Below are 21,073 nucleotides of genomic sequence, written 5' to 3'. Positions count from 1 at the left end.
TTCTTGAAAAAAAAAGAAAAAAGGCCATCTAACATATTTCCTGAGTGAGAGATCCATCCTGGCTTTCAGGAGGAACAGAGAAAGACACGTGGTACTCTGTTTGTTTTTTTTTAAATAAGGAAGAATTATTCTGACTGGTAAATAAATCAACTCCTTGGAAGGGAGTTTAAAGAGAAGGGGTCCTTAGAGATGGGCTTGTTCTAGTCTCTGGTTTGACAGAAGGGGAAACTGAGAGCTAGAGGAGAACATGATTTGTCTTCGGTCACATGGCTGGTTAATGGCGGAGCTGGGGTCCTGCCCACTTCCTGTGCCACCCCACACCCTGCCCCATATTCTGGGAATTTAGCTATTTAAGGAACAGTAGGTAGAGACGACCTGTCAGGGAAACAGGAGGGTGACCCCGGTGAGAGTAAAAGGATAGGAAGGCGGGCACAGTCTGGACAGGGGGTGAGCAGGGTGGGCAGGAGGGAGGCAACAGCATGGAAGGTCTTGGTTCCGAGTGGCCAGAGGTGGAACGCCCTTCAGATTCCCCTCCTCCTGGAACCGCCCGAAGCCTCAGCCCATCTCCGGGTTCCCAGGATGTGCAGCCGCCACAAAGGTAAGCCTCAGGCTGTTTGGGGTCCTAGGTTGCTGCACAAAGGGCAATGTTGGGGACCATGGACCTGCTGGTTTGGCAGAGTGACATGTTGCTTGTCCTGGAAAGTGAGTTCCTGAATGTGGTGATGTCAGGGGCAACACCCTGGAAGGCAGGCCAGTGGGGGTGTGTTTACTGGCTGTTACTCATCACTCATTCACTCCGCATGCCAAGCGCTGTGCTAACAAGCACCGGAGGTACACAGACGGTACACGTTGTTCTTGCCCCAAAGGCGCTCGCCGTCTGTGGGGAAGACGGACACACAGGAAGATAACTATCACAGTGTGGTGGGGTCGGTGTTGCAGCAGAGCTCTGGCTGGAGGGTCAGGAGCAAGAGAGAAGGGGGTTCCAGCCCGGTCCCTGGACAGTGGAGGGGCTGGGGGAGAAGGAGGAACTACCAGGGCCGAGCTTTCAAAGGATGGGTGGGAGTTCGCCTGGCAGAGAGGGGAGGGAGGATCTTCCTGAAGAAGGGTTTGGAACCTGGGAAGAAGGTGGCGTGTCCAGGTATTAGGTAGCTGAAGAGCAAGGAGTAAGGAAGAGTGTCAGGTGATGGGTGAATCTGGAAGGTCACGGTGGCCATATGGGGAAGAGGCTCTGATACCCACCTAAGGAACCTGGATTTCTAAGGGCGGTCAGCAAGCACTGGAAGTGGTTGTGGCGCACCGTGGTACTTGCTTCCTCTGGGATGCAGAAACATCGCTCTGCGCGGTGGGGAGAGTGGGCCCTGTGGCAGTGGGTGGACAGGAGTCCAGGGGCTTCAGAGACTCTTACGGAGCCAATTCCCTGAGAACCTGGGGACATATGGAATGTAGGGGGTGCAGGAAAGGGAGCAGTCAGCCGCAGCTCCTGGACTTCTCAGCCACACCTTGGATGCTTTGCAAGGCCCCTGTGCTGAGGTTCAGGGTTCCATCCTGGGTGGTGGGCTGCTCACCTGGGACAGCAGTAGAGCCAGGGCTAGTCTGGGGCTGTGAGCCCCCTGAGGTCCTGACTGACACCCCATCTGCTGGTTCCCTCAAGGAGAGCTGAGAACATGTGGATGCTCTGGGGCTGTTGACTCATCTTCACCCACACACCTACACTCAGGGGTGGTGAACTGAAAGAACTCAGAGTTTATCCCCTCGTTCATTGTCATGAATTACGCTCAAAGCTCTGTGAGTGATACAGAGATGTGTCACACACATCCTAGTCCTGTCCTCAAAGGTCATGTGGCTTGTCTGTGATGCTGACAAACATTTGCATAAGTATTATGTTCCACATACACAGGGGAGTAAAGGGAAAGGCCACAATAAAGAGACCACGTGCTATAAATGAGAGCTCATTTCTGGCCAGAGAGGGGAGGGCATGGTGGGCTTCATGGAGGAGGTGGCATATGAGCTGGGCTCACATGGGTGGATGCGGTTGGATTTGGCCACAGTGAAATGGAGAAGAGCATTCCAGACAGGAAAAACTGCACAGAAGCAGGCCAACTGTGAGCATGGTAGTTTGGCAGGAGCAGGTGTTCTGTAGGGGAGCATTGATGTCAGGGGCAGCCTGGCTATTAGTAGAGGAGATCTCAAGTGTAGACTTTACTCTCCAGGAAGAACCACTGAAGAATTTGGTACAGGGAGGGGCGTGGTGAGAGCTGAGTGTCAGTTTATCTGGCCTAGTGGAGAGGGTGACCTTTCAGACGCTGCTATGTACTGGTCCAGAGGAGGGGATGACTACTGAGGTCTTAGCAAGGGTGACGGAAAAAGAGGACTCTATCCATATTTATTGACGTTTATTGAGGCTTTAGGCCAGGCACTGTTCTAAGCACTTTACGTGGATGAACTGAGTCTCCCCAAGTCCAGCCATGCGGGTGCTACTGTTATTCCCATTTTACAAATTAGTTTACCGCGACCAGAGATGTTAGGTAAATAACCTGCCTAGGCAGGTCACACAGCTAGGAAGTGGAAGAGGCAGAGATTCGAACCCAGGGGCCTGTCCTCTTAACTTCCACCCTAGAAATGGCTTCCCAAGGGGACGGAGCAGATGAAAGGTGTCCCTGCCAGGGTTGGAATGGTTTCTCCCACCTGTCAGACCCCCCCGGAATGGTGGGGCTGTCTGGCTCTGAGGGCTGACCCTGGTGCTCTTCACCCCAATAAGCTGTGGGGGCCCCTCTGGGCCTGATTGGTTCACCGATTCAAAACAGCCTACATATAGGAGGTGACAATGTAAATAACTGATGCAATGGAAACTTTCTATGGAAAAAGGTACCCACTCAAACAGCTACAAAGTCCAAAAAAAGGAAGAACAGCAGAGCAGACCCAGAGGGCTCTGTAGCAAACAGTTTCCTTTGGCACAGCCTTTTCTATCTGCCTGAGGCTCTGAGGTGGGGGAGGAAGCCAACAGCACTGGACAGGTGGCGATCTAGACCAGAAGCTTGGCTGGATACCTGGAGGGCCCGGGGTCATCAGGCTTCCCCTCTTAGCTAAGGAGGTAGCCATGGGGGTGCAGAAAGCAATTCTTCCTCCAAACACACACCCTGGTTCTCAGTCTCCTCCGGAGGCCTTGATTGGTGCCCCTCCCCTCTGTGGACCAGTGGTTGAGGTTTTGCAGTCCCCAGTGTCTCCCAGGGCTTCAACCTGCTTTTTTTTCCCCCGTGCCCTCCCTGTCAATAAGTTGCATCAGTCTTGTTATGGGATCTGAAATCTTCTTATTTCAGCACACAAAATCATTGTAAATATAAGTAAAGCTAAAAGATCAAAAATAACCAAAAGAGGAAGAGGAGAAGGCCATTTTTTGGAAAGTTGACTCTGTATTATTTAATTCTTACACCGACCCAAGCTCTGCACTGTTGCTCCCATTTTAGAGATGAGAAGACTGAGACTTGAAGTGTTAAGTGACTTGCCTGAAGCCACACAGCAACAGAGACCAGTGGTGCCTGGTTTTATCTAACACTGAAGCCTGGGGCTGTCCTTCTGCTGTGCAAGGCTGTCCACATCTCTCTGTTTCCTCAGCTGTCAGATGGTAGCATCAGGGTGACAGTGAGATAATAGAAGGACAACACTGGCACATGGTAGGCACTCAACAAATGTGGGTTTCCTTCCCTACCCCTCCCTTCTGCCTCTACAAACTGGGGAGATGTGCTGAGCCTTCTTGTGGGGAAATAGCCCAAGTTTGGAGATCCTTGGGAGGAAGGGAGGTAACCACTGATTTTCTGGCCCGTCTTCCCTACTTGATCGAGAACACCCTGTGGCAGGGGCCAGCCCTTCTTCACCTTTGCACCCTGGGGTCTAGCCCAGTGACAGGGAGTGTCTTGTCCAAGGTGGCTGGATGCAGCCGGACCTCAAAGATGGACCAGTCCAGTGGGCTGTTTATTGCACCCGGCTGCAGGAGATGTCCGGTGAGAGAGGGCCATCACTAGGTGTGGCCTGGTATGGCAGGAAACAACTCCTCTACCCTTCTACCCCTGGCAGCTGTCAGCATCTCAACCTCACGTGCAGGCCCTGGGGCCTCATCTGCACTTTCTCTTCCTGCCACCCTTTATTCTCTTAGACTCCTGGGCTAGGTGCCCTCTATGTGCATTCAGGGCCTTCCTCCCCGCTTCCCTGCAGTGTCTTAAAACCGTGGATGTTTCTCCTGCTAATCCCCATATAGAGTTTGTGGGACCGGATATTCTTGCCTATCACTAAACGGAATCCATTACTCTGCTCTTGAAGTTCCTCTTTTTCTGTCCTCAATACAAATGGAAATATATCACCATCCCCTATTTTTAAAAACTCTGCTTTTACTGGAAAACATTTCCCAGGTCTTCTCAAAATATGTCCTGTCCATATCAAAGGCTCTGAGCTCCACTGCCTCTCTTTCTGCTCATCTTTCTTGTTTGGGACACCTCACTCACTACTCCACGGGAGAGAGCAGCTTCTTGTCTGGAGAATGGGGCGAGGAACCAGGAAGGATCCAGAAGCAGCCCGTGAGCTGTCCAGTGCTTGTGGCAGTGTTCTCAGACCGAAATGCAGAAACGAGAAGCAAAGGAGCGCATCCCAGGAAAGGGAGAGCCCGAAGCCTACCACAGGGAAGGAGGCAGGAAACCTTGCAGAGCCAACCCCAGAACAGGATCCAGAAAGAGGAGAAGTGGACGGAGGGAGGACGACTTGGATGGTCTCCCACTGTAACTGAAGAAGAGCACAGGCATTAATTGAGTGCCTTTTGTATGCTGGGTCCACGCTACATCTCTCACACACGTTGTTTCATCCAGTCCTCACAACAAACCCAGGGAGGGGTGATGTTCTTCACTTTTTACTCATGAGGAAAGAGGCTCAGAGAGGTTAAGTAATTTAGCTGAGGCCACACAGCTATTAATGGGTGAAACCAGGGTCTGAAACCAAGTTCCTGTGATATCAGGGCTGTCTCTCTGTGCTTTCCTGTGCTGCTTCCCTGGTGTTAGGTAAATGAGGCAGTAATTCTCCCCATTTCCCCTCCCAATTGCTAAGTAGCCCCACCTGATCCCCCGAGATTATTCCATGTGATTCTGCCATGTGAGTCCCGGTGTCTTGGATTTTTGTGTTTTCTTATTGGTTTACAGGCCACCGTAACAGAAATAAAAATAAAAATTAGAAAGATCCGTCCCACAATTCTCTGCCCCAAGCAGATCAGACTCAGCTTATCCGTGTGCCAACCCCATCTGCAGATGTCCCATTCACAGTGGAGGGACAGTCTGTGTGTCAGGAGCGCAGCCGTGGCCTCAGAGCGGGCCTTGTCTACTTTCTCTGGGATCAGGGTGTGAGGCCCCTTGCTGGAAACCCAAGCCCCCAAGCTCCCCTGCCAGCCCTTAGAAAGCCACTGTGTTGTTACCCAGTGAGGCTGGCCCCTGCAGGCATCGGGGGTTTTCTTTAACCCTTCATCAGCTGAACTTCCCCTGCAGTGATACCAACCCCCAGTGCCCAGGCCGGATGTGAGGCACCCTCCACCTGCCAGTGGAGGCCGTGCTGTGATGCTTTGGTTCCACAAGGAGGGTGGGGAGGGGAGAGGACAGGCCTCCCTCCTTGTGGTTTTGGGTGGGGCCTGCAGAGGAGCTGGCCCTGGTCCTTCCTGCCCTGGGTGGATGTCACCTTGCAGATGGGCCTCTCTTGCTCTAGTAGGCCTTCCATATTCAGCTGCTTTCTAAAAAGAAGACAGTTTTATATCATTTTAAAATTGAAATTTTTAAATTCTAAAAGTGATACATGCTTATTGTAAAAAAAAAAAAAAAAGAAGAAGAAGAAGAAGAACAGTATAGAAATGTATAAAGAAGAGAAGGCCTGCTCTGAACCCCACTCACTGCACAGTCCCACCCCTAGGATGTGACTACTTAATCCTGCAGGTCCTTTGTGGCATTAAAAGCTACACACATATGTGTGTGTCTGTGATGTTGCTTTTCCCCTTTTTTCACACCGTCCCATTGAGGGGAAGTGTGTATAGCAGCTAAGTGTGTAAGTGTGTAGGCTCCGGAGTCAGACAGGAACCAAGGTTCACCACGTGTCAGGTCTCTTCGCCTCACTAAGTCTCATGTGGAAAATGGGACCAGCAATAGTGCCTCCCATCGAGCAGGCTGTGAAAAGTAAGGGAGGTCACCATGAGAAGTGTTGAACCCAATATTCAACACACAGATAAAGTCACAACAAATCTCTATTATTGGTAGGAGTATATATTTTTAATTAAGAAAAGTTATTGTCCCATTATTATACCATTGAGTGGATTTATCATCATTTACTTATTAGGCCAATTCCCTGCTGATGGGTATTAAGGGTGTTGCCATATTCACGGATAAAAATAATGCTGCAGCCATTGTGTGTGTGTGCATCTGTGCATATGTTGTGTAAGATGTGTGTGTATTTGTGTGTGTGCATTTGTGAAGCTGCTGGGTCAACATACATTTTGGTAAATCCTTCTCTTCAACACTGGATGGTTAGCAGTCATTTTCTTCTTTGCCAGTCAAATCGGGGGAAAAGGTGACATTGACTTTTAGCATATAGCCTTTAATTATTAATGAGGTCAAGCATCTTTGCATCTTTATTACACATTTTAATTTCTTGAGTAATGATCTGTTTATTTCCCCTCTCCATTTCATTAGCTGTGCATCTTTTCTTATTGTTTTGTGGGTGCTTTTTACGTATTATAGATATTGACCCTGTTTTATATATGTTGCAGATATTCATATCTAGTCTGTCATTTGCTTTGTAACTGCTAATGGGGTCTGTGTTGTATGTAGTGCTTAATTTTTTTATGTAGTCAGTTTTATTAATCTTCTCCTTTAAGAGCACTGAGATCTACTTCAGGCTTTGAACATTACTTTCCAACACTAAATTATGTAAATATTCTAATAGTTTTGGTGTTTTCATGGATTTGCTTATATGTTTTGTTTATATCTTTAATTGGAATAAATTTTGTTGTAAGTGTGGTACATGTACTCTATTTAAAATAGAATTCTACACCCTCCCTCACTCTGTATCCCATTTTATTGTCATGCCATTTATTATACCTGCATGTTTGTTTCCTGATCATCTCCCCTGGCTTGACCCTCAGCTCTACAAAGGCAGAGACCCTTTCTGTTTTGTTCATTGCTGCATATCCAGTGCCCAGACTAGTGCCTAACATATAGTAGGCACTTAGTAAATATTTGTCAAATGAATATACAACCAGCCAGTTGTCACAGCTCTCTTTAAGTAATCCATTCTTTCTCACTAATTTGGAATTCTATGTTTGGTAGCCTTTTCTGTTTCTTCTTTTGTTATTGATCTATTCAGATTTTCCCCCTCTTCTTTAGTTTTACAATTTATGATTTTCTAGAAAATCATCAATTTTCAGATTCACTGACATCAAGTTATGTATCACATTCTCTTAAATTTAAAACAGTGTTAATACACATGATTACAATGCCTTTCTTAATGCTTATTTGTGATTTTGCTATTCACTGCTAGTCAGATTAGCCAGTGGTTTGTCCGTGTTGTTGTCTCAGAGAACTAATTTCTTCTGCTGTGGTTGCTGTACTTTTCTCATTCATTCATTTTTGTTTTCAATTTTATTCATTTCCTCCTTCTAGATTTTTCTGGTTTATTTTATTCTTTTTCAGCTTCTTAGGTTAGACGCTTAATTCATTTAGTTTCAATCTTTCTTCTTTTATCATAAAAGCATTTAAGGTTTGTATTTTCCTCTAAATGCAGCTTTGGTTATATTCCACAGGTTTTTAAAGTAGGATTCTCAATGTTGTACATTTATAAATATTCTAGTTTCAGTTTTGCTGTCCTCTTTGACTCAAGTTTATTTAGAAAAGCATTTTTAAATTGTCCTGTGCACAGTTTCTTTTTTTGGGGGGGGGGTTGTTTATTTCTTTGCTCCTTGTTAGTTTCCAATTCTATTGTATTGAGAACTGAGCCTGTGATATCCATGTTGGAATTTGAGATTTTCTTGTTGTCTACTACAAAGACATTTGAGATAAAGGTGTTTTGTTTCTTGAATATAAATGAAGTTAAGCTTACTATCTTCAAATCCTCTGTATTTTTCTTATATAAGGTTACATGTACCATCAAATTTTGAGTAATGAGCTCAAGATCTCAAGATGTTTCCTGGGTTTTTGGTTTGTTTTGCCTTCTTCTTGTCCTAAGAATGTGTTATTTCATATACTTTATGGTTCTGTTGTCCAGGGTGACGGTCAAGGTTCATGATTTTTGTCTCTCCTTGGAGAAACAGACGCATTGGCAATATAAAGTGCCCCATTTATTCTGAAAGTTTTGCATTTTGACTGATATTAATATTGACTTTCCTGCATTCTATTTGTTACCATTTTGCCTATTGATGTCTCTTTGCCATTTCTTTGATTTCAACCTTTATCAATTTGTGTGTTACTTCCAAACAGCCTATGGCTGGATTTTTTTCCCCCAATCTAATCTGTCCTAGAGTAATTTCATTTACTCACATTCTTGCATTTATGATATGTTTGGTCTTACTTTCATCGTCTTACTTTATGTCTTTTGTTTGTTATACTTCTTCCTTTCTTGTTTTCTTTTCCCTTTCCTAACTCTTGCTGAATAATTGAATTTCTTTGCTCCCCCCAACAGTGTTTTAAAAGGTCTGTATCTTATTTTTCTTCAGAAATGGTTACCCTTAAATAAAAAATAAAACCCATACTTCTCTGTCGATGTCAAGAATTAAATGGTATCTAATTTCCAACAAGATGAGACCATTATTATCAACATTTGTTTAGATTTGACTGTGCGTTTTTGTACTCTTAGTGTTCATCATTGTTTCCTGTGTATCCTGTCTTGACCTTTCTTGAATTACTTATTCTGATACAGTCTTTATTTTGTTGGAGTAATTCCTGGAGTAATTTTTTTTAAGAAACGATAAGTGGGTGGCGTCCTATTTTTAGTGCTTCTCTGTTTGGCTTTGAGACTCGGCTGAGTAAGGGATCTTAGGGCTTTAACCGTTTTTCCTCAGAGCTCTGGAGTCTTGGCTTTGTTGCCCTCTAGCAGTTAATGATGCAGATGTCAAGTGCAAAGTCAATCTGATTCTCAGAATTTGTATAGAGACTGTCAGAGAGGAAGCTGAGTTTATTGCTCACTGGGTAAGGGGGAACTTCACCTCCACGGAGCCTTGGCGTATCTGGAGGAGCGAGGCAAGGTCAGGATTTGTTGAGGATTGGAAGTCTTTAAAATGGGTATGTCAGCGTGGGGGTTGACTAGGATTGTGTAAGAAATACAATACAGCAGTCGCAGACGGGTAGAAACAGTGAGGAGGAATTCTGAGGCAAGGCAAGGGATTCAAAGAGCTTACGGAGCCCTCAGCACGTTTCAGTAATGAACAGTCAAGCCATTTGCCAGGGCTAGAGTCTCGTGGAAGCACTAAGTAATCCTCAGGAAGACTGTAAGGTGTGTGGGCAGGTGGTTTCTGTCCCCCACCCCCCACCCCCACTTTGGTCTCTCTGGCACCTGAAGGATTCACTCATTATCCTTGGATATCAGGAATTCCATCCCTCCTGCTCTGCCGCAACTCTGCTGCCTCTGTGTGAGTTTCCTGGGCGTTTGGCAGGTGGGCCTCTCCCTTGCCCATGTTGGGTGAGGCTGGCTGAGCTCTGATTACACTCTCTGTCCCTCCCACTTGTCTGCTTTTCCTCAGACTTGCTGGCCAGCTGGTGCTACTATGGATCTGTTCTTACTTGTGCATTTCTCTTTTCATTTCAGTGGTGTCTGGGGGAGAAGAGGTAGACAGATGGGCGCAATTTGCCATACAGAACCTCAAGTGTGTGTCACATTCCTGGTGACCCCAATGCGGGTGTGTCCGCCGGGCTCTCCCACCTGCCATCAGAGGCTGGAGTGGCATTTAGGTTACGCTGAATGAAAAAGAGGAGAGCCGTGGCTCACTCCTCCCACCTCATCCCATCTTCTCCTCTGGCCACACCCCTGGGCCTGACCACATTACCTCACTGATTAAAACGGTTTGGTGACCTCACTCCCCTACAAGATCAAGTCCAGACTATCTCATATACCAAATTCTTTTTTTTTATACTTTTTAAAATAGATTTATTTATTTTCATTTATTTATTTTTGGCTGCGTTGGATCTTCATTGCTGCGCACGGGCTTTCTCTAGTTGTGGCGAGCGGGGGTTACTCTTCGTTGCGGTGTGCAGGCTTCTCATTGTGGTGGCTTCTCTTGTTGCAGAGCACGGGCTCTAGGCATGCGGGCTTCAGTAGTTGTGGCACGCAGGCTCAGTAGTTGTGGCTCGCGGGCTCTAGAGCTCAGGCTCAGTAGTCGTGGCGCGTGAGCTTAGTTGCTCTGCGGCATGTGGGATCTTCCCGGACCAGGGCTCGAACCCATGTCCCCTGCGTTGGCAGGTGGACTCTTCACCACTGTGCCACCAGGGAAGCCCTATACCAAGTTCTTTCCCTGCCCAGCTCTTCCCTCATGAGCTATCACTGCCCTTTACCTCCAGCCATATGGACCGTGTGCAATTTCTCGAACCTTCGGTCAGTTTGAGATCTCCTGTCTATTTACACTGCTTCCTTTGTTTGAGATGCCCTCTCTCTTTCTCACACATTCAGACACCCTCAGAAGTGACTGCTCTTTTCTTTATGCCTTCACCGTGTAGCAGCTTAAATCCAGCGATGCTGGAATACATTCCTTTGACTTCTTGCCCCTCACCCATCCCTACCCCAACTGTGATCCCCTTGAAGGGAGGGAATAAATTTTTGCTGTCTTCTATCTCCAGGACCTACTACCCAGCCTGGCCCCCAGTAGGCACTGAACGCACATCTGTTAAATGAATGAACGGCCGAATTAGGTTCTAAAGAGAATTGTTCTGTGCCGTGTGTGACACACCATGCCTGGCTCTAGGGGTGGGGGATGAGTCAGACCAACCTGCCCCACGTGTAGGCTGTCTACCGAGGCTTTAAGACTCCTGGAGTCTCTGTGTGCAGGGGCTGCTGTTACTTACCCTGAGAGGCCAGCAGATGTGCCCTGGACATTCTGGGGAAGCAGGACTTAAGTCCAGTTTGGTGGGAGCTGGCTGAGCCTCCTGAGGAAGGATGGGTAGGATGTGGCCAGGTAGACATGGTTATGGGGGGGAGGGGAGTAGCATGTGAGCAAAGGCTCAGAGGTGGGAAATCGTGGACCGTGTTTATAGAATAACATGTTCTGAGACATTGGTGTTTCTATACTCGGAGGGATAGAGCCAGCTGTTTTTATTAATAATTTGAGATCTGTTGGAGGGCATGAGGTCAGATCTGGAGATGATGGAGGAACATGGAGTGGTGAAAAGTTTGGGTGCCTTGGACAACAGAATTGGGAAATCATAGACAGGAGCCACAGAGCAAGTTCAACCATTCCGCTGTGTGGTGGTACGAGGCTGCCCTGGGGTGTGGGACGGGGCTGGCTGGATTTGAGAGCAGCAGGTATAGCAGGGAGGGGACAGCAGAGGGGCTTTGGTTAGCTGTGCATTTGTAGGAATCAGCAGTAGGATGCAGTTGCCAAAACGTTAACTTTTCCAAGACTGTGTCAATATAAAGCATGGTGCCCAAGAGAAGGAAGGTGACAGTGCCCCAGGCCTGCGTGCAGGTTACCCCAGACCTAGATCACTAGATGCACTGGAATGGTATCCATAGTATGACATGGGCTGAACCACGTGCCAGGCATGGGTCTGGGCCCTTTACATGTACTGAATCGTTAAAACCCTGGGAGGTACTTGCCATTCTTAGCCCCCCTCATCAGGCACAGCAAGGCTTAGCAACTTTCCAAAGCAGAGGTAATGAGGAGAAAGCCCGGGCTGGAACCCAGGTATCCCGGCCTTAGGTGCCCTGTTCTCAGCCACCACTCCACACCACCTCCAGCAGACACACCAGAGTACAGCTCAAGGCAGCAGCGTGGATGTGACATGCCATGCTAGATTCGACTAGAACAGCTCAGGCTTTCTAGATCACGAAACGTGTTCCTCTGTATTTTCTTGTTTGAGTCTTACCACAGCCTGATAAGTTGATTATTAAAAACTGGTGCGGTCAACGTTGTTGCCTCCCTTGGCCCTGAATGCTCTGTTTTGTTTCACGGTTTGGGGAATGCAATGCGCACTTATGTCTATTATTGCGTTTAATTCTCACCCAGGCCCCAATAGGGGTCAGTTTTGCAGGTTGTCTTGGTTTTTCTCTTGCCGTGGAACAAATTACTGCCAACACCGCGGCTTCAAACAACCCTCCTTTGTTAGCTCACAGTCCTGTAGGTCTGAAGTCGGGCACGGAGTGGCTGGGTTCTCTGCTCAGGGCTGAAATCAAGGTATCCGTAGGCTGAGTTCTCATCTGGAGGCTCGGGGGAAATGCCGCTTTTCCAGGCTCATTCGATTGCTGGAATCCAGGGCCTAGGTGGTTGCAGGGAGTCAGCAGGGGGTTGCCCTCAGCTCCAAGAGGCTGCCCTCAGGTCCTTTCCACACGGCCCCCTCCACCTGCAAGTCAGCAAGTGCATATGTCAAATCCTCCCCTTGATTCTAAGCCCTATGACTTCCTCTTCTGTGACCAACCAGAGAGAAATCTGCTTTTAAAGGACTTTCTCAATTAGGTCAAGCCAGGGAATGATCTCCCTATTTTAAGGTCAAGTGCACCCTATAACAGAACCTAACTGTGAGAGTAAAATCCATGATATTCACAGGCCTAAGGATTATGCGTGATGCGTACACCAGGGGGGACAGGAAACCTAAGGGCCGTCTTAGAATTCTGCCTACTTACTGGTGAAAAAATAGCGGCTTAGAGAAGTTAGGTGCCAGGTACAAGGTAGAATATGGTAGGCGCCAGGGCCACCACGCCACACCGTCTCCCCAGGGATCACGGGGCTCTGGCCTGGAACCAAGACAAGCAGCCTGGGAGGAGTTGGGGCCTGGGCTCCTGGGACCAGGCAGACACTGTTCTATGTCTAAAGAAGTTGACCAAACTCTTTGACCATGTTTTTCGACCGTCCCCTGCAGGATTCGGGGTACGAACCCGGCAGCCTCAAACTAGTTCATGGAGGAGCCTCAAGCGACACTGGCCAGGAGAGCTCTCCCTTCCAGAGGGAAGAGCAGAGCGTGAGAGGAGGCAGCTGCTGCAGGAGTGGACATGAACGCTGGTTTTCAAAGAGAGCAGCGTTTTAGTTTCGGTCATCGGAAGTGGTGGCTTCAGCACAGGTAGGAAACGGGCGGCCAGTGAACATGCTTGCTGGGCACTCCATGTGGTCTTTCTGTTTCCGTTGTTGTTTTTTGTTTTTGTTTTGTGGTACGTGGGCCTCTCACCGTTGCGGCCCCTCCCGTTGCGGAGCACAGGCTCCGGACGCGCAGGCTCGGCGGCCATGGCTCACGGGCCCAGCCGCTCCGCGGCATGTGGGATCTTCCCGGACCGGGGCACGAACCGCGTCCCCTGCATCGGCAGGCGGACTCTCAACCACTGCGCCACCAGGGAAGCCCCATGTGGTCTTTCTTGCCCGAGCTTGCTAGAGTCCTTCCTCTTTCAAATGGATGATGATGGTGACGATGATTGCCTTGCTCGAGCCTCTGTGAAGGTTGGACGTCCTCGGGACTTCCTTGGTCAGGGGTAGAAACCTTGAGGGCCAACACTCTTTCACTGCCCCACACTGTCTCCCCCAAAATGCAGTCCTGTCTCCCCAGTCCCTCAGTTTCCATTCTGTCCTTGGCAACACCACCGCTTAAGGAACCACGGCCTCCCTACATGCCACCCCCACCATCTGTCCTGCTGGCCAACTCCACCCACTTCTCTGTGCCCCACCTCTGCCTCCCAGGATGGCTCTTGCCTAAAGAGGCCCTGCCACCCCCTCCCTAGTTAGAACATCACAGTGGGTATTGAAGACAGAGCAACATCTTTCAGGGCCCTCCCGGCTATGAAGAAATGAAAGGATGTTGGGTTCTCAGCCCGAGCTGCATATTAGAATCACCTGGAGTTTTTAAACATTCCACTAGCAGGGTCCCATCTCCAGAGAGACTGCCTGAATGGCCCTGGGAGAGGGCCCCAGCATGGCTATATATATGCCCATTTGATTTGTTTTTAGCGCTTCAGGTATGAGTTGTCGTTTCAGGTTAGAAGTTCAGGCTGTGATTCAGGTTAGGTGTGTGGTGTTAGAAGCTCTTTGGGTCAGGAATATGTCTTTGGATGTTTCGTGTGGCTGTGGAGTGCATCAGAATCACCCAGGGAGAAGGAGAGGGAGGGGGAGAGCGCCTCCGTTAAAACAAAATGGACTTCTTGGCCCACCCAGGCATGTTGTCTGGAGGTGGGGACACAGGCATCTGTGTTTTTATTCTGATGCAGCCAAGGTTTGGGTGCTCTGGGGCCTCTTTCTGGGGCCTCTGGAGACGCTTGTCCTGTGTTTGGGTCTGTGGGCTCAGCCGCGAGTCCCAGCGGGTGCTTCCCAGCCTGGTGTGCTGTGAGCAGCGCTCATTCCCTTCCTCCAAACAGAAGTGTTCTCACTTACAGGGGGGAGGACGGGGACTCAGGTAGCCCTCAGAGACAGCATCTCTGTAGCTGTCTGAACGGTCCGGTGGCTGGGGCTGGGCCTCTGCCCACAGCTCTGCCGTACCACGTGGACCCCCCTAGACCCAGGCCGTGATCAGGGTTCTCCAGAGGAGGTGGAGGAATCACCCCCTGGACTCTGATGAAGGATGACTGGGCATCTGAGCCTCGGTTTGAGGGCATGTTTGATGGGGTACCTAGTAGTGGAGGCTGTGGATCTTCCCAAGTTCAAATTCCAGTTCCAGCCTTTACTGCTTTGGGAGGCAGATTGCTTAGACTCTCTGCCTCGTCTTTCTTCCTTGGAAAATGGGAGAGTCATGGCTCTTGCCTTACAGGGCTGCTGGCGAGATACAGGTGAGGCCCTGGGATGTTGCCAGACACCTAGCAAGGGCTCCCCAACATAAGCAGCCCTCTGACTCATGCAGGCAGGTCGACCACCACTCCACCCTCCTTACTGCAGCCCTGTGACACATCTGCCATACTGTGCCATCTGGTCCCGGTACATGAGTTCCTAAGAGAGAGTCAGGGTGAAGTTAAGGGCTGATGCTGCACATGGGGCCTGGCGCTTTGCAGACAAGACTGAGTCCTGCAGAAACCACAGTGAGGCTGGTTCTGTTGCCTCTTTTGTACAGGAAACTGAGAACAGAGAGGTCCAGTAATTTAAAGACAGTCACACAGCTAGTAAAGAGCAGAACCTCTGGCTACAAAAGACCCAGTACTTTCTTCTCCACCAAGAGGCTTCCGAAAGAAAGGCAGTAACAGCTTCAAGGAGGACTTCTCCCCCAAGAGTACCTACCTTTTAATAGAAATCAGTAGCACCATAATACAAACGAATGGGTCCCCCTTCCTCGGCATCCTGGGATACCTCGTTGTACCTCGATTTAGCATTTGTCTCCTTGTGCACGTATCACAGTTAGCTGTACGTGGTCTCCTCCCCTAGCGGTCTCAGGGCAGGGTCTGAATTTATTCAGCTAGGTGTGCAGTTGATACTTGAACTATGCTGGAAGTAGAAACTTCTGAGGGTTGCAAGCAGAGAAATGGGGACACTGTCATGGGGAATACAGATGGGGGAATCCTCCCCAGACCTGGCGCTTGTCTTTCCCTACTTCCCTCTCAAACTCTCCTTTTTGTCCACGGGGGCCCTGGCAGCTGCATGGAAGCATCTGTAGGGGATGGGACCGGCCCAGAGGGAAATGAGCTGTCAGTTCCAGCGAGAACTCTGGTCCCCACCCCTTCCCGTGCTCCCTCTGGGGAATCCAAGCATACGTGATTAATGGGGTGCTGACTCAGTGCTTCTGGAGTGTCCAGGCACTCAGGGCCCACTGCTGGCACAGCTGCCCCAGCCACCAGTGGGGAGGCTGGAATATATGGCATCTGAATGAGGTGGAGGGCTCGGGCCCAGGCAGGCAGGGGTGCCAGGTAGAAGCTGGCCGCGTGCCGGTCTTCCGCGGCCTTGCAGGATCCCCCGTGCCGGGGGGGCCCATTAATACCATTTGAGGCTTGGGAACGGGTATGTTGGAATTATTTCAGAGCAAGGAGTTGTGGAGTCATGGCCCCTCGCCTTTCGTACAGGCCTGGACTGGGGCTCTCTCCAGAGTTAAGGTAATTTTTGAATAAGCGATTGGAAGATGAATCTAATTTGAAGATGCCTGTGAAAGCATTTTTTTAGTAGCAAAGCTTTCTGCTAGTAGTTTTCAAACATTTATAGTTTTAGAAACCATTTTAAAAAGTCAAACCCTGCATGGAATGCGAAGTTAAAGTGGTAGTTTATTAACACACATTTATTTTCTAAGTTGAAAATGTTAACACCTATTTATTATGAGAATCCATTAACAGAGCAATGACTCAGCTTCGATGCATAAAAACATTGAAAGCTCAGGGTCTAGATCAAGCGTCAGCAAACTGCAGCCCGTGGGCCTAACCCAGGCTGCCGCCTGATTTTTGTAAATGAAATTTTATTGGAACGCCGCTATGCCATTCGTTTCAACGTTATTTATGGCCGCTTTCCCACTCTAATGGCAGAGTTGAGTAGTTGTGACAGAGACTGTCTGTCCCACAAAGCCAAAAAGATTTACTATTTGGCCCTGTGTAGAAGCAGTTTGCCGATCTCTGTTCTAGACGATCATTGTATCGGAATATCAGCTGTAACATCCAGGATTGCTTCGTCATTTTTGTTTTGTTTGGCTCGGTTCCACGATATTAAGAAAATTCTAAATGAGACCATGTGAATTGGTAACAGATTTCTCATAGCTGAACTTGCGGCCCAGGATGATCTTCAGTTCAATGTTATGTAGACATCTAGGGAGGAGGAGAAGGGAATTCTGGTTTGCATCACTAACGGTGTCAAACATTTTCTTGGATTCCTTCTTATTACAGCACTCAGGAAGCACACAATCATTTATGACATCTTCATGATAATCCGTTCTCGTATCACTGAAAGCTTTAGCATGTACTTGTTCGTGTGGTTTACAGAAGCGTGTATAGTCCTGAATTTTTAAAACAACAACCTAAAGATACCCAGTTAGAAGCTCCAGTCTTTCTAGTTGAAGACACATCTCAATACTGAAGTTCAGGATCCACCCAGGCCTTAGTCCAAGGTCTGTACAAACCACGTGCAGCCGGCCGCCCCCATTGGCTCGACTCCGTGTTACAGCGTGCCGTAGAACATGTTGGGAAGTTCGGGTCCGTTTTCCGTAACAGTTTTAATAGGCGTCAGACTATATTTTTAGAATAAAATTCTCACACGACATTTGAAGAACCTCTGAAACACCTCTGCAGAGCACAGTTTGCAAACCGCCTCTTCGGCAAATATTAGTGGTTCTTGTTTCTGTGCTGAAGGATAACGGAGGAGCTAAGGATGCTGAGAGTTGGGGTTGGGAGGCAGAGGAGTAGGTAGTGAAAGAGGGTGGAGGAGAGAAGTGAGGGGATGCTGTCCATGGTGGAGAGGGTCACGGGGCAGGGAGCAGGGGGGTGGTCAGTAGTGGGAAAAGTACTTGGGAAACACAGAGAAGCCCCAGGAGCTCCTGCCAAAGCTGGAGGTGTCTCCTAACAGCTGTTGGTGACTTAAACACAGCTCTCCGGAGCTGCTCTAATAACTTCCAGCCATGGGCTTGGAAGAAGAGGTCCAGAAGGTTAAAATATGCTCATAGACATGGTGGGGGGAGAGTGTGGAAGGCTCTTACAAATCGCTTCTAATCATCATGCCAAGGACCTCTGAGGCCACTCAGCAGATCTGGTCAGGGGAGAGGAAGAGGGATGGCCGAGGGGTCCTCTGGGTCAGCATGCCAAGCTGGTTTATGCAGGAGGAGTGCACGTGAGCGTGTGCAGTGCTTGTGAGTGACCTGGATGGGGACAGATGTCAAGGCCCCAAGGAGGTGGTGACTGGTGTTGGGCAGTGGCTTTGGGCATTCGAGGCAAAGCCCACACAGCCAGGAGTAAAACCCAGGAGTCCTGGCTCCCAGGCCCCCTGCCTTCCCCTCGGAGGGTGCAAGGAAGGGAGGGGCAGGCTGGTGGCTTCGGGAGGCTGTGGGCTGGAGAAGGCCTCTCGGGGATAAAAAAGCACAAGTTCTTTCTGAGGTTTTGCTGCTCACCCCATAGAAAAAGAACAGTGTTAGATTTTAAAAGGGTGACCTCATTTTTTTCTTATTTACATAGCCCTGTTTGTTTCTATAGCCCTTTAGAAATAGCAGACGTGTGCTAAGCTTAGTGCTTCCCCCACCACCAGCGGCAGAGCCACTGTGTGGCGAGAAACACCTTTTCATCTAAGAGAGGGGCAGCCTTGTTTCCGAGGACAGATGGGAGCAAAACAGGACAGGTAGGAAGTTTCGTGGTTTTTCGTGTCGCTTTTCCAAAATAGCCACATGCCTGCCTCCCACTTCCTGCCTGGCTCGACTCAGGATAGATTTTCTCCTGCAGAGGACTTGTGTTCTGTGAATTCTCAGAGAAGCTTGAAGGGATCCGTCAACAAGCAAACAGGCTCGACCCCGGACACCTTGAGCTTGGCACTTTGCGTCCCGCCTCTGCTGCTTACCAGCTGTGTGGCCTTGGGCAAGCCGCTTCACCTCTCTGTGCCTCATCTGTAAAATGGGGATAACAACACTACCTGCAGTGGCTGTGCAGATTAAATCAGGGAGTATGTGTGAAGGGCTTAGCCCGAGGCGGTCACACAGCAACTCTTAATAAATCTCTTAATCCACAGCAGCAATTGTGATGTCCATCCCCCACCTGGACAGTTAGTTATAGCAGCCTCCCAGCCACCTTCCCTTCCTGCCGGCTTGTCTGCTCCAGCCCATCCCTATGTTGGCCCAAAATAATAGAAAAAGCACCCATCTGACCGTACTGTCTCTTCCTTAAAATCCACCCAGAGCTGTCAAAGCCTGTGGCCAGGATCCACGAAACTTTCTTTCGAAATGGCCAGGTGTAAATCTTCTAAGCTTTGCCAGCCATGCAGTCTCTTGCAGCTACTCACTTCCATTGTTGCTACGGGAAAGCGGCCATGGACAGTGTGTAGAAGAACTGGCGTGCCTGTCTTCCAGTAAAACTTCATGGATAAAAACAGGCAGTGGGCTGGACTTGCCAAACTCTGACCTAGAGTCGAGTCCAACTCCTTAGCTCAGCATTCTTAGTCCAGCCGTTCCCATCATCTCCATCCCTCTTCTCCTCCTCCCGGGCTCCCGGGGAACTCCTCACACTTCAATCCTTTGCGCATTCTTTCTGGACTTTCCTCCTCTGCCTCCTGTGTGCCCCTCCCCCATGGCATTAGGAGACTTTGCTCTGGGATTCTGTGGTCCCCTATCTTTACTTCTACTCTGTCTTTACTGTTAGAGAGCACCCCCAGGCAGGAACTCTACCATCCTCCTATGACACTGCAGTGCATGTTTTGGTCTTTGTAGATGCTCAGTGTTTGTGATCAAACACAAAGATCTGCGAGAAGACGGTTGCCCTCAGGGAGCTTACGGGCTGGTTAGGAAGCTAGGATGTGAGCTGGTGAAAAGCCAGCCAGCAACCTAGGCAGGAAACGAGAGTGCGTGGATTTGTCGGGATACCGATGACAAGTTGGAAGAAGGAGAAGGCATTTGAGTCGGACCTTACAGGATGGAAAAAAGACTATCAGAGAGAGGGAGGTCAGGAAGGCTTTCTGTGCTGGGGAAATGGCAAGAGAAGAGCAGACTCAGTTCTGGGTTCAGGGTGATGAATGGACAGACCAGTGGGGTGAGGGTCTGATCAGGGGTTGGGTGGGTGGTGAGGGAGTTTGGACTTTATCCTGCGAGCCAGAGTTTCTCTAAGTGTGATCCACAGCTCCCTCCTCTCCAACAGAATTGCCTGGGGTGTTTCTTTAAAATGCAGTTTCTGGGGCTCTGTCTCAGACTGGAGGCTAGGAGCTGCAGGGGGTTAAGGCCACGGTCTGTAAGAAGCTACAACATTGTTAGGGGTGATGATCATGAATATTCTTCAGATGGATGTCGCCTGCGGGCATCACAGCCAGGCTGGGGAGAGTTGAGGTAGGGATGCTTAATCTTCTCCCAAAGCAGATGAGGACACCCAAGCTCAGACATGGCAAGTGACTTGCCCAAGGTCACACTGCAAATTACTGGCAGTTATGGGCCTGACTACTTCTGGAACAGGGCCTGGGGTTGTCCTGGAGGATGCACAGAGGGAGGAGAGACAGGCATGGTGACTGTCCCAGCGCCCAGAGCATCCTGGTACACACTGGTACTTGGTGAGCAGGTGCTGAACAAATGAGGGAATGGGTGGGGTGGGTGGATGGATGGATAGCATGGGGGCAGAGGAGAGTGGAGGCAGTTTTGAGATAGTTCTGATGTTGCAAGCCTGAAGGTTTAGAAGAACGGTGTTACCAGAAGCATAGGAGAAGAAAAAATGAGTTTGGTGCTAAGCATATCGAATTTGAGAGGCCAGCAGGATGGCCCAGCCAGAGGTTGGCAGCTGGAAGGGCAGGGTTGGGGAGTTCCGGGGACAAGGCAGGTGATGTGTGCAGCTGTGGAAGCCGCTAGTAAGACAAGGTGAGAAATGTAGAGAGAGACAAGTAGGGGATTAAGGACCAAAACCTGAGGAACGAGCACAGGCATCCAGGAAAAAAAAGGTTCGGGTGAAAGAGTCAGAGAAGTGCTCGGAGGGCCAGAAGAGGAGTCGGGACGGGCCGGGGCAGACGGAGAAAAGAGAGATTTCAACAGCCAGTCACCTGGGTAACTCAGCTTGGGCCCCTCTTTAGAATAAAACCAGCCAACCTCATAGAAATTGTGCCATAGGTAAACAAAAATGTCAATCCAAATAAAACCCAAATCACGAGTTTCTGTTTGCTTGGGATTTGTGCTCCCTGCCGGCAGAACTGCAGGTGTGGGAGAGTGGGCGACTCCTGGACCCGCCTGTCCCACCTGTCGGGACAAGCCCTGCTGTGTTGTCTCTGCCCGGTTCTGGTTGGCATGCTTCCTGGGGATCACTCTGTTGCTTG

The 21,073-nt window shown here is 49.3% G+C and overlaps 1 protein-coding gene across 3 annotated transcripts in view; it reads left to right on the top strand.

The window, feature by feature from the left end:
- Nucleotides 1-21,073, top strand: part of HIVEP3 (HIVEP zinc finger 3) — a 501,781-nt gene that overhangs the window by 387,815 nt on the left and 92,893 nt on the right. For all 3 annotated transcript variants that reach the window (XM_067725724.1, XM_067725722.1, XM_067725723.1), the window contains one exon: nt 13,074-13,271. The gene's annotated coding sequence lies outside the window, so the exon portion shown is untranslated. The remainder of the gene's footprint in view (nt 1-13,073; nt 13,272-21,073) is intronic.

This window comes from Pseudorca crassidens, chromosome 2 (assembly GCF_039906515.1).
Source record: "Pseudorca crassidens isolate mPseCra1 chromosome 2, mPseCra1.hap1, whole genome shotgun sequence".
In the NCBI taxonomy this organism is placed as follows: Eukaryota; Metazoa; Chordata; class Mammalia; order Artiodactyla; family Delphinidae; genus Pseudorca; species Pseudorca crassidens.
This window is presented reverse-complemented; position numbering and strand designations above follow the sequence as displayed.